This window comes from Schistocerca nitens, chromosome 1, assembly GCF_023898315.1.
Source record: "Schistocerca nitens isolate TAMUIC-IGC-003100 chromosome 1, iqSchNite1.1, whole genome shotgun sequence".
In the NCBI taxonomy this organism is placed as follows: domain Eukaryota; kingdom Metazoa; phylum Arthropoda; class Insecta; order Orthoptera; family Acrididae; genus Schistocerca; species Schistocerca nitens.
The window spans coordinates 798,033,268-798,046,530 of NC_064614.1; positions in this window are offsets into that span (position 1 = coordinate 798,033,268).

Consider the following 13,263-nt stretch of genomic DNA (forward strand, 5'->3'; position numbering starts at 1 on the left):
GGTAGATATCTAACGAGTTAATATTGAACCGATCTGTGGTGGGAAAAAAATAGTTCCAATTCTGGCCACCAGGCGCAAATCTGACGCTGTACAGCATCTCGTCGTCGTTTCCGGTGCTCGTATTGAAGGGGGAAAAAACCACCCTTGTGTAAGTGGCCGTTAATAAGAAAATCAACATTATGCTGTCTCACTCATTTGACCTTTTTTGCCAATGTCCCGTCCCTAATCCATTACATTTGGAAACATTTCTATACGTATTTCTTGTATTCAAAGGGTCAGATTTGTATGTGGTTGCAAAAACTTGAAATAATTTCGTAAATCGGTTTGACGTTAAAGCCCAGTACATGTGGCTGTAGTTGAAGTGGTTAAAATGTTGTCGGACAACACTGACGCGATGTATTGCCGGCTGTATGCAATTTTTTTATGGTGTATGTAAACGTACCTTAAGAGAGACTTGGCTTAGATGTAAGGACGCAAGTGTGAGTGGGTCTGCCACAGCGAATATATTTGGTTGGGAGAGTCACTGCAAATAACTTGGGCCATACTTCATTGTTTACATTGTTTTACAGTCGCGCTTTAGGAGCAGTGAAAGGACTGTTTGTGCCACAGCTGGTTTGATGGGAGATATAATCTGGAATTCCCACTGAAAAGCTACTTCGCACATGCAGCACCAAAAACTGTAAAATCTAGCTACTTCAGACTTTTAGCTTCGGAAAAAGCTTACCAGCATTAGAGTTATTTGGACAATGTAATTTTTCTTTGAACTATCTTGTCATGGTCGCCATTAAATAGAGTCATTACCACATTGAAAAGTATTCACACCCTATTGTCCTGTGTTCTGAGTCACATTATGAAAGTTAAATTTTTATAATGTTGATAACATTAACTTTGCCAGAAAGTAAAACTAAATTTTCATTGAGTTTAGAAGTTCAGGTCGTTACTAATTAATTAAAATTATTAACTATTAACTTTTGAAGGTAAAACAAGAACTGTTGAAACCATTAAATCTGACAAATCACAGTAAATTTTACTTTTCATTTAACCATATTAATCAGTTTACTATAATTTTGGTAATTTTGTGTATCACTGTCTTGGCTGGATTTACCAGCCTTGCACTGATCTTTTACTGTTGCCTTGAAGTGATAAAGGCTTAAATGAAGTAATACAGAATGTGAATTTTAAATATTTGTGAAATTTTGTTTATTAAAATTCGTAATAGTAAGGATTGTAGTCTGCTTAAGTTACGCCTCTGTCACGTCGCGAGTTACTGTGATCATTCAGTTTGAGTTTTCTTCATCATTACTTTAAACAGTTCTAAAGTTCTGAGAATGAACTTTCTCTTAACTATATTTCTTTTGACACTCTGAGGAAGTGAGTTTACTGCCACTCAAATAATGAAAGACGTCATCAACAGTAGTGTAACTGACTGTTACGTGACCTTAAGACTGATTATAACTAATTGGTTTCAGAAATAAACTGTCAGATTCAGGACTGGCGACCAAATTATTTTATTGCGTGATTAAATTACAAATTTTAATAAATGATAAATTCGAGTAACCAATGTAAATTGACCTTTGTAATTATTTTTTTTATTATTCCAGTGCAGCCAGTTTCCACGGTGCTGATTAGTTGTACACCTTTTCACATCGTTTCGTTCAAACTTCTCTCAATGAATACCTTTCCGACAAATTGGGTTCACGTAACAACAGTCGATTAAAGTGTATATTGCAGGAAGCGGGCAAGTTACAGACGGAATTTCTGCAGTAGTGTGTTCTGCCTCTACTATACCCGAGTCAGCAAACCAAGCGTCGTCGCTAAAGCAGTTTCCGTCCGACTTGTATGACTTTTTTATTGACTTTTGTTTTGTGTGCTTGTCATTTCTATAACGCTTGATTCTTGTAAGGTTTCGGGTTTTCTCCAAGACTATCACAGGCACATGTGTCATGGTGCTCTGGTTACGACTCCAAAGCGAAGCAAGGGAAAGACTTTAAGTTCGTCTCCTCCCGAAAAAAAGTGAAGACAAACGTCAAAACAGTATGGATCACATTTTTCGATGAGAGAGGGACTCGTCCATTTAGAGTTTGAGTAAGACATTTAACTAGCCTTTCTACGTAAGTATTTTGAAAAGATCGCGCAATAATTTGCAGCGGAAGACGCCTGAATTGTGGCAGTCCGACGACCGTTTTTTCCTCATCGATAACGCCCCAGTTCACACAGACCCGTCTGTGCGTCAATTCTTGACGATACATGCGATGACTCCTGTGTCCCATCCTCCGTATTCAGCAGACCTTGACCCGTCCGTCATAATTTTTTATTTCAACGAATGAAAAGAGACATGAACATAAAGCTGTCTACCGACGTTCCTGGGTTGCATAAGATAAAATGGAGATGCTGTCCAATGTCAAAAAATACGAATCTGAAAAATTCGAACAATGGAATAAAACAATAAGGAAGTATCTGAAATACTGTAGCGAGGTGGGAGTGGTAAGGTGCCAGCCCACATAACATAGCATGTCATTTAGAAATATAACTTTATTTTATCAAACAAATTATTTCTTGTTCTTTCAAACACGTAAAATTTACAATACCAAAAGAATGCAGTAAGCTCACAAACTTATTTTATATTTTCAAACTGAGAAACTTTCTGTCAATGTTCGAGAATGTGAGCTTACGTGTAGCTTCTCCCAAAATAACTCAATACTGTATGGTATGAAATTCGCGCCTGGTTAGAACAAACAGGAAAAAAATTGAGTTTTATAATAATGGACAAAAATAAGTTGAGGCGTTACAAAAAAGGACGAAATGAAAAAAGAAATCAGTTACTGAAGTTCCAAAGGAAAAACATCAGTTAGCCGGCTGCTGTGGCCGAGCGGTTCTAGGCGCTTTAGTCCGGAACCGCGCTGGTGCTACGGGCGCAGGTTCGAATCCTGCCTCGGGCATGGATGTGTGTGATGTCCTTAGGTTTGTTAGGTTCAAGTAGTTCTATGCCTAGGGGACTGGTGACCTCAGATGTCAAGTTCCATAGTGCTTAGAGCCATTTGAACCATTTTTTGAATATCAGTTAACATTTAATCAGAACGTGAATAGACGTATGCCCAGCAATTTCGAGCAACCGGTAGGCAATTATGAAAAGAGAAATTAGGGCTTCATCTAAGTATGGAGAATGACTCGACTTCTCAGCCTAGTTCTATGGAAGAATGTATAATTAAAATTTAACAACAGAGAGAGAGAAAAAGTTAACACAATACATTGCTTGACTCTAATTGGACTTCCTTCTACTACCTCCATGAAAGAATGTGCAAATAAAATGTGAACAATAGCACGTACAAGGCCTCAAATAAAATAAAAAAAAAATAAAATGAATCCTAAGTGGAAAATTTTAACGATGTGAGCGCCAGTAATATTCCTATGTTAACAGACTCACAGTTACCTGCGTTTGAGATAAAAGGCGCACTGGACAAAATAGATTTCTGTGCCTTTAGTTTAAGTTTTCAATAGTTGTCGTAATTTTTATTTTTTTATTGTAATATGTGTAAGTTTAGCCAAATAAATAAAAAATATTTTCTGTTAATGGAAATGCATCATCTGCTACAAATGCAAAAGGGATTAGCATTTCTCTTCTAGGAAAAGGCACAGGTTCTTTAATGATTGGTCCAGTAGAGGTTAGAATCACTAACTACCGTGACACAGAGAGAATTTACACAACGTAATGGCACTGGTGAACTCGTGGAACGAAGTTTTTATCTCAAATCTAATATATATATATATATATATATATATATATATATATATATATATATATATATATATAATAAGAACTCCTATGGCGTCGTAGGTAGTTCAAATAAGAGTTCACACAGTCTGCACGCTGTGTACTCAGTCAACATGTCCAACCACGGCTCAGTAACCCCACTTTGCACGCGAATTCTGTAGTAACAGGTAGCCAATCTAATTCCAGGGCTATTATCCATCGAACCCGAGCGACAAAACACGACAACATAGTGCTAATCGCATTTTGCGAAGTAAAAAGACGTTTATAAAGAAAGCATTGAGACAAAGTACAACAATATATGTGTGCGGTGTACTCAAAAGAAGAAGGATCGGTCATAACAAAACATGGCAAGCTATCAGAGCAGGATACCATGAAGTTGGGCTTGTAAAACCATATAATGTAAAATCACGTTTTCAATGAACAGAAACCCGCTGATGATGGCACAGAGGTGCTGAAACATTTTTGGGTAAAAAGAAAAAGCAGCGTGTTTGCAAAAATGGCGGAACCCGTAACCTATAATTTAAGTGCAAACGCGGAACGAAAGGACAAGAGCTACGGTTCCAAAAGATGAATATAATCCGAGAGACCTGCTTCTCGGGAATACAAGTTGCCTTCTTGGAGAATTATACAGCCGATCCAAGTGATATCCAATCTTGGAAAGTGCTCATGACATTCATGTTCCAGATACCTGCCAGCACTTGTCCTCGGATGGTCTTTCTCTCGGTATCGGTGGTCAACCACTGAGGGAGAGTTAACGCGCCCCGCTGTACTATACTCGGCTCGTTAGAGATAGTGCATCCCACTTAGAGGGACGCGAACGAGGCACTTGCTTAGCTGCAGAGGGAAAGAGGATTAAGTAAAATCACGCTTCCGATACATGTCGAAGCGACGCAGGGCACAGAGCCAGTCGAGAGTGCACTGAAAGCGGTTGAATTTTTACTTTCTTTTTTCTAGGCAGCTGAATCCAAAAATTTCAAAAAATGATACTAGTCTCTTTCTTGGGTACCCCTCATGGGATATGATATCCAGTAGTCCCCAAAATTTTACTTTGTGCGTACATAGATGCGAACACATGGAATTCCTCTAAGTGTCTGCCCACAAATTTTTCTTGAAACAGTGCGGCAAGTTATTAGTGAACATATGCCTACAGCAATAAAATCCATTCGTGTTTCTCGCCGCTTCAATCCTTAGTGAGGCTGCGTCATTACGTAAGGCATTTTCTCCTCTTTCATCTTCTGGTGAGATACCAGACCGTGCACTCCTGTTACTTAAGCAGCCATCAGCGGAAACGGTGGACATTTTACTTCTACGCCAACGTTGAATCGGTATCCGCTTCATCCCATTTCCATATATTCCTCGTGTGCCTGAACGCCAGGTACTCCACCTCGCTTTCTGCATCCATTTACTTCATCCCAAATGGATCATTTACTTATTTATTTCTGAGAGATCAGTCTTCTGGCTGGTTTGATGTGGCCTCCAGGAATTCCTCTCCTGTTACATCCTTTTCATCTCAGGATAGCACGTGTTACCTATGTCCTCAATTATTTCTTGGATGTATTAAAATCCCTGTCTTCCTGTACAGTTTTTACTCTATATACCTCCCTCTTGTAGTCTAGTATCATGGAAGTTATTTCCCGTTGCCTTAGCACTTGTCCTATCATCCTGTTCCTTCTTATTGTCAGTGTTTTCCATATATTCCTTTACTCGTAGAATCTGCCAATAACTTCCTCATTTCTTACCTTATCAGTCTACCTGATTTTCAACATTCGTCTGTAACACCACATCTTAAGTGCTTCGATTATCTTCTATTCCGGTTTTCCCACAATGCTGTACCCCAAAAGTAAGTGCTCAGAAATTTCTTCCTGAAATTAAGGCCTATGTTTGATACTAGTAAACATCTCTTGGTCATGAATGCTCTTTCTCTCTGTCTAGTCTGCTTTTTATGTCGTTATTGCTCCCCCCCCGTCATTGGTTATTTTGCCCTGGGTACCAGAATTCCTTAACTTGGTCTGCTTCGTGATCAACAATCCTGTTATTAGGTTTCTCACTTTTCTCATTTCTGCTACTTCTCACAGCTTTCATCTTTCTTCGATTAACTCTCAGTTCTTATTCTGTACTACACATTCTGCAATTCTTCTTCAATTTCGCTGAGGATTGCCGTGTCATCAGCGAATCTTATCTTTGATATCCAATCACTTTGAATTTTAATGCCACTCTTAATACTTTCAGTTATTTCTGTCATTGCTTATTCACTATACAGATTGAACAGTAGGGGCGAAAGGATACATGTCTTACATCCTTTTTAACCCGTGCACTTCCTTCTTTGTCTTCCACACATATTGTTCCCTCTTGGTTCCTGTGCATATTATATGTCACCCGTCTTTACCTATACCTGTAATCTCAAATATCTTGTACCATCTTACATTGTCGATCGCGTTTTCCATGTCGACATAGCCTATGAATGTGTCTTGATTTTTCTGTAGCCTTGCTTCCATTATCAACTGTAACGTTAGAACTGCTCTCTGGTGCTTTCACCTGTCATAAAGCCAAACTGATCGTCATCTAACACATCGTCAATTTTCTTTTCCATTCTTCTGTACATTATTCTTATCAGCAACATGGATGCATGAGCTGTTAAGCTGATTGTGCGATAATTCTCGCACTTGTCTCTTACTATCCTCGGAAATGTGTGGATGATGTTCTTTTCGAAAGTCTTATGGTATATCGTCAGTCTCATAAATTCTACACTCCAACGTGAATAGTCGTTTTTTACCGCTCTCTCAATGATTTTAGGAATTCCTGTGGAAAATTATCTATCCCTTCTACCTTCCACAGCTATTTTGTATTCTGATTCTAACACTGGATACGCTATCTCTTCTATATCGACTCTTGTTTCCTCTTCTCTCACGTCATCAGATAAGTCTGCCCACTCATAGAAGTCTCCAATCTACTCTTTCCACGTATCCGCTCTGTCGTCTGCGTTTAACAGTGAAATTTCCACTGCACTCTTAATGTTACCAGCATTGTTGTTGATTCCATCGAAGGTAGTTCTGACTTATCTGTATGCTGTCCTTCTGACAGTCTTTTGCTTTTCGATTTCTTCACATTGTTCGTGCAACACTTGCTCTCATCTCCATAGTTACACCCCTACGCTTACACCACAGCCTACACTTAATGTTTCCCTCTCCAAAGAATTTTTTCCCAGCACAGATCCCTCAACTTTAATGAAAGTGCAGTGCTTTTTATAAAATTGTCACTTGTCTGTAACGTCTTTTACATGTCTTTTCATTATTTTGTAATTTAACTTTTATTTATTTACTTTTTCTTTAGCAGTGAAACAGAGGAAATGAAGAGTTTAATTTTTGTAAAAGTATCGTCCATGAAATTCGAAATATTATGAATTTCAAAAAAAGAAAAAAAGGAAACATTTCATCATTTCAACGTATTATTTTGATCCGTTTGGATGAAGAGCCGTCCCCTACTCCGCTACCCATATGGACCGAGAGGTTTGAAACAGCAGTAAAGTGAAAAAAGAGGTTTTCAAAATAATCCTCCCAACGGTCCCTCTGTATCGATTGAACCACAAATCCCTATGGATAATGCTGGCGGACGTACAATTGTGAAAGTGTTTCATACTCTTCAAGAGTAGTTATATTGCTTTCATAGTACTGTTTTTTTGTGAAAGAGGAATTGTACTGTCTTGTTGTATTAATGTGTTTTTTTATCAAGATCCTTAATGTTTAGGCAACAAAATTTTATTTTTTCTCAAAGAAGTTTTTTTATAATTTGTCAAGCTGATTACTGTAATTGTTTCTTGTAGTGGCTATTCGTAATTACTACTACTATTAATATTTTTCTTTCTCAAGACTGCGTTTGTTTCCACAATGTGTAACTTAGGCAGCGCGGTCGATGCTTTTGGACATGTTTCGATAGATAAATTTTACTGTAGGCTACAATTTTCGGCGACCACAAGCAGAGGATGTAGGGACTGAAGGAAGAAAAACGGTAAACGAGGTCGCTAACGAACGACTGCGCGTTAGAGCTTAAGTCAGAGAAAGCCGTTTAAAACCCTTGTGGTGAAGAAATTTTCACCATCAGTATTTTACCGGCAAGGATGGGCCGGAATGGAGTCTCTTCGATGACTTTGTTGGGTCATCACGCTTATGACAGGTTCTATGCGGCCACAAGGAATAAATCCTCTCTAACGGTAACCTCTGCATCTAAGAATAACATTTGCATCCTGCGTCTTCAATTATTTGTTGGAAGTACTCCATTATCTGTCTTCTCCTATAGTTTATACACTCTACATCTCCCTCTAGTATCATGGAACTTATTCCTTGCTGTCTTAAGTTATGTCCTATTATCCTGTCCGTTCTTTGTGTAAGTGTTTTCTATTTGTTCCTTTTTTTACAGATACTGCTGAGAAACTTCTGTTTCCTTTTCAGTCCTATCCTTCTATAGTGCTACAGGTAAAAAGTTGCAATTCTCTCTTTTCGGTTTTCCTACAGTCCGTAATTTACTAGCAGGCAATGCCGTGTTCCAAAAGTAAATTCTCAGAAGTTTCTTCCTCAAATTAAGTCCCTTGTTTGATATTCCTTTAATTTTTTGAAGACGAATTCTCTCTTCGCCTGCGCCAATCTGCTTTTAATGCTTCGCCAGCATTTTACTTCCAACATAGCAGAAACAAACAACTTTGTCTGTCGGGTGGACCCCGATGTGTCCTCCGAAAGATAAATACATTAATGTGACCACCTCCTATGTCGACGTCACCAGCTCGGGGTGGGGGCGGGCTGAGGGGGCCGAGGAAAAACGTGCAGCCGTTGTCGTAATGCGGAAATGGAGCGATTTATCTGACGTCACAAGATACATGATCATTGCTTTTTGGGCAAAGGGTGGAACCATTTCTGAAGCGGCTAAGTTTGTAAGCCGTCCGTGTGCCACCGTGGTTGAAGTACACCGTGCGTGGCCAAATGGGCCCTATACGAAACCTGCGCCGAGGCACATGCGGTGCACAACGGACCGTAGATGACAGGAGTGAACAATATATGTAGATATGTGTACAGGAGAATAGATGGACAACAGCTGCGCTACTGGCAACCCAGATGAATCAAGAGGCTAGAAAAGTGTCTCATCGACGACCGTGCAGCAAACGCTGCCGCGTATGGGCCTCTGGAGCAAGTGCCTGGGTCATGTCGCCTTGCTGACTGCTGTGTGTCGGCGGTCAAGAACCAGAGCTGTGGTCGTAATGATTTGGGGAATGTTTTAGTGACATTTCCTGAATGATCTCGTCATTCTGGAAGGCTCAATGGATCAACAGAAGTATGCCTCTACCCTTGGGGCCGGCCGGGGTGGACAAGTGGTTCTAGGCGCTACAGTCTGGAACCGCGCGACCGCTACGGTCGCAGGTTCGAATCCTGCCTCGGGCATGGATGTCTGTGACGTCCTTAGGTTAGTTAGGTTTAAGTAGTTCTAAGTTCTAGCGGACTGATGACTTCAGAAGTTAAGTTCCGTAGTGCTCAGAGCCATTTGAACCATCTACCCTTGGGAACCGTGTTAATCCCTGCATGCCGTCTGCCTTTCCTCGGCACCACAGCATGTAACAGAAGAACAGTGCAACGTGTCACACAACTCGCAATGTACGTTCGTGATTCGAAGAGCGCCAGACTCCTCTGGCCACCGACTCCCCGCATTAAAACCCAATCGTGAATCCGTGGAACCACATTGATCGCCTTGTTCTCGACATGGATTCTAGTCCGAGGAACCTAGCACAGCTGTCCACAGCACTAGAGTCAGCACGGTTCCACATCCCTGTCGGCCAATTCCATAGCCTCGTTGGCTGTCTTCCTGCACGTCTCGCAGTGTTCCGCGCTACAGAAGTTAGTTATTTAGGCTTTCGACAGGTGGCCATACATTTAAGACTGGACAGTGAGGAGGAGTGCTGGGTTGCCTAGTACTCAGGTGCAACAAGATTGAAGCTAGGTTTCAATGGAGGGGACAACGAGGCAAGGCATATTTGACGCTTCTGCCTTCTTTAATACAAATAGTCCCCAAGTTCATATCCATTCGCCAAACAGGGACACATGGTTCTTCCCAGTTAGTATCAACAGTATTTCAAGACAGTAACCTGACTCGTCAATAGTCGCCGGTACAAAGAGCCAAAGTAAATTCTACAAGAGATAATAGTATTTGTCTAATGTATTGTGGACTACACCACCACCACCAAAGACATAACAATGCTCACGAACAACGAACTGGTGCCACGCAGCTTCTTTGTACTACGCTTAAATATTTCTAAAGCTTCTATTAATAAATTACTGTAAGTTGTACTTTATCTATTTTAGCAACGTTTTTGCCATAGACGTTGCCTACCCAGACTCAGTTCTATGACAAGGATATACTGCTGCTACGCGCAAGCAAGACACGTCATATCAGTAACAACTTTCGGTGGTGAAGGGCACTCAGTCTATATATTTATGTTTGCCATCGAGAGTATTTTAAATACAGGATTCGTCCAGAAGTTCGTAGCGTTTTTCCGTAAGTTTAATAAACACAACAGATAGACATAACAGATACTTGAGTCATCAAGAATATGTTCTTCTTCGCTATTTACAAACGTCTGCCAATACTGGGGTAACTTTTGATTCCACGAGTGTAGAAATCCCGTCATTTTGTGGCGGAGACCTAGTAGAGCCACGTTCGGAGCGCATTTCCATCCATAGAGGAAGTTCCTTGAAGCTTGTCCTATAGGGAGCGGAAAAGTTAAAAATGTGAGGGCGGAAGATCAACTGAATAAGGTGGCCGTGGAATCACTTTCCAATCACTGTATAGTCTTTTTGGCAGTCTAGAAAAATACGGACAGATGTTATCGTGGAATAGCATCACCTCACTCAGTCTTCCTGGTTGTTGTCTTGGATTGCGTCTGCGAGATGTCTCCCCGCCATGAATTCCTCTCCTGTACCGTCCTTTTCATCTCAGAGTAGTTCTTGGATCCTAGGTCCTCAAATATTGGCTGGATATTTCCCAGTCTATATTTTCCTCTACAGTTTTTACCTTCTACAACTCTCTCCAGTACCGTGGAGCCATGGAAGTTAATCCCTGATGTCTTAACATATGTGCTATCATCGTTTCCCTTCTTCTTGACAGTGTTTTCCGCCTATACAGCGGAGAACCTCCTAATTTCTTACTCACAGTTTTCAATATTCTTCTGCAACACCGTCTCTCAAAGGCTTCTGGACAGGGTTGCAGTGTTTGCCAGTGCTAGTCTGCTTTTTATGTCCGCCTTGCTCTATCAGTCATGGCTTATTTTGGTGCCTAGGTAGCAGAAATGGTAATCACCTATTATAATGTCAAGTTTCTCGCCGTTCTCATTTCTAGTACTTATCTTCAGTTGCATACTACAGCCAGGATGTCGCACCTTCCGACTTGCATCTGTTTGCCGCAATGAAGGATGCACTGTGCGGGAAGCACTATGCGGATGATGGGGAGGTTATTGCTTCAACAAGACGTTGGCTTCGACGTTGACCAGAAGACCGGTACCATGCGGACATACGGGCCTTCCTAATAAGGCGGCGTAAGGCTGTCGCATCAACACTTTCGCTGCGGCTGACGCTTATAAGCGTCACAAGAAGCCATGAGCCAGTGCGGCTGACGCTTATAAGCGTCCGCGCTCACTGTCGGATTACTCTAGTTGCAGCGTCTAAGCTAGCATCAAAGCGTGTAAACTTTTGTGTGTTCAGCTATCGAACGTATATTGTTCGTAATGGCGGCTAATGAACCGACACCTGGACCTTCCAATGTGAAAAGGAGCAGGAAAAGTGTTAAATTGATAGAGGAGACAGAGGAACAGTTACTTAGCGTACTAGACGACAGTGATTTTCTGTGTAGTGAGGACGAGGCATACCACGGAGATTGTCATTTAGAGGCTGCAGAAGAATTGCAGAGTGATGATGGCGTGGAAGCACAGCTTTCGAATCTGTTTCGTGATAGTTCCGAATCTGACGATACGGATCACGACGATTGTGTGGAAATCGACGACGAAAAAGTGCCCGACCTGTCACACGGAGATAATCCAGGTGATCCCTGGTATAAAGAACCAAATAATATGCAGTATCACCCATTTACGAAGGAAGAAGTTTAGCAAATTCATCCTACTGGGAATTCTCCTATGGAATTCTTCAGACTATTGGTAACACACGAATAGTTGCAACTTGTAGTTGACGAAACGAACGATAACGCAGCCAAAATATTGCTGAGCGAAAATACAAAAGAGGGATCTAGAATCTGTAAATGGAAACCTCTAACTGTAGACGAATTACTAGTTTTCCTGGGTGTTTCGTTACATATGGGTAACGTTAAAGTCCGCAATTACAAAACTACTGGAAGAAAGAACCGCTGTTTGAGAATAGAGGAATAGTGATGAGTACAAGCAGAGACCGGTATTTGATCATATTACGCTCTCTGCATTTTGCAAAAAATCCACTTCCAGGAAACCCGAAACCAGACGATCGTTTATATAAGACACGACCTATATTGGATTATTTTAACACGAGAATGTCTCAAGTGTATTACTCGGGAAGAGATTTATCAATAGATGTATCAATAATTCTTTGGAGGGGAAGATTGTCATTTAGACGTAATAAATATGGCATTAAGATGTACATGCTCAACAATCCAGACGGTTTCATAAATAAGTGCGCTGTGAACACGGGAAGTAGTGGAGATATGGGGGGAAAAGGTCACGCTGAAAACGTCGTTTTGCATTTGATGCATAAAAGTTGCATGTTGATCATTACATTTACTTGGACAATTATTATAACAGTTTTCATTTAGCTACAATGTTGAACCTAAAACACTTTCCACAGGCGCACTAAAATTAAATAGGAAATATACCCCCGAAGACGCAGTATCGGCAAAACTTGGGAGGGGAGAGACAATTGCGCGGTATTGCAATAGAGTTATGATTGGAAAATGGAAGGATCGACGAGAGGTTTCCTACATTTCCACGGAACATCTAAATGTTATGGAGCAAGTGACGAATGCGCGCCAGCAAATAGTCACGAAACTTTTGCCTATTATTAGGTACAGTGCGTGTATGTCTGGGACTGAAACAGGAACTGATGTTATCGTATTATTTATGTGAACAAAATATGATCCGCTGACCGCAAAAACCATTCTTTCATGTCATTGACATGCTAGTTTTCAATTCTCTTATATCTGTACAACAAATACTCAGGACATAAAATGACGTTGTACGATTACAGAATGAACATTATAAAGGGCTTCCTTCCACCAATGGACGTTCCATGAAATGTGAACAAGAAACCTCACAAAAAAACACACGTTGTGCAAAAGCGGGAAGCTACTGCAGGGAAGAAGCAAGTTAAGAGGGAGCGGTGAAAGAAGTGCGAGGAACAAGGCAAGCGCACTGATACACCATACGAGTGTACAACCTGCCCTGACAAACCTGGATACTGCTTGAACGGCTGTATAAT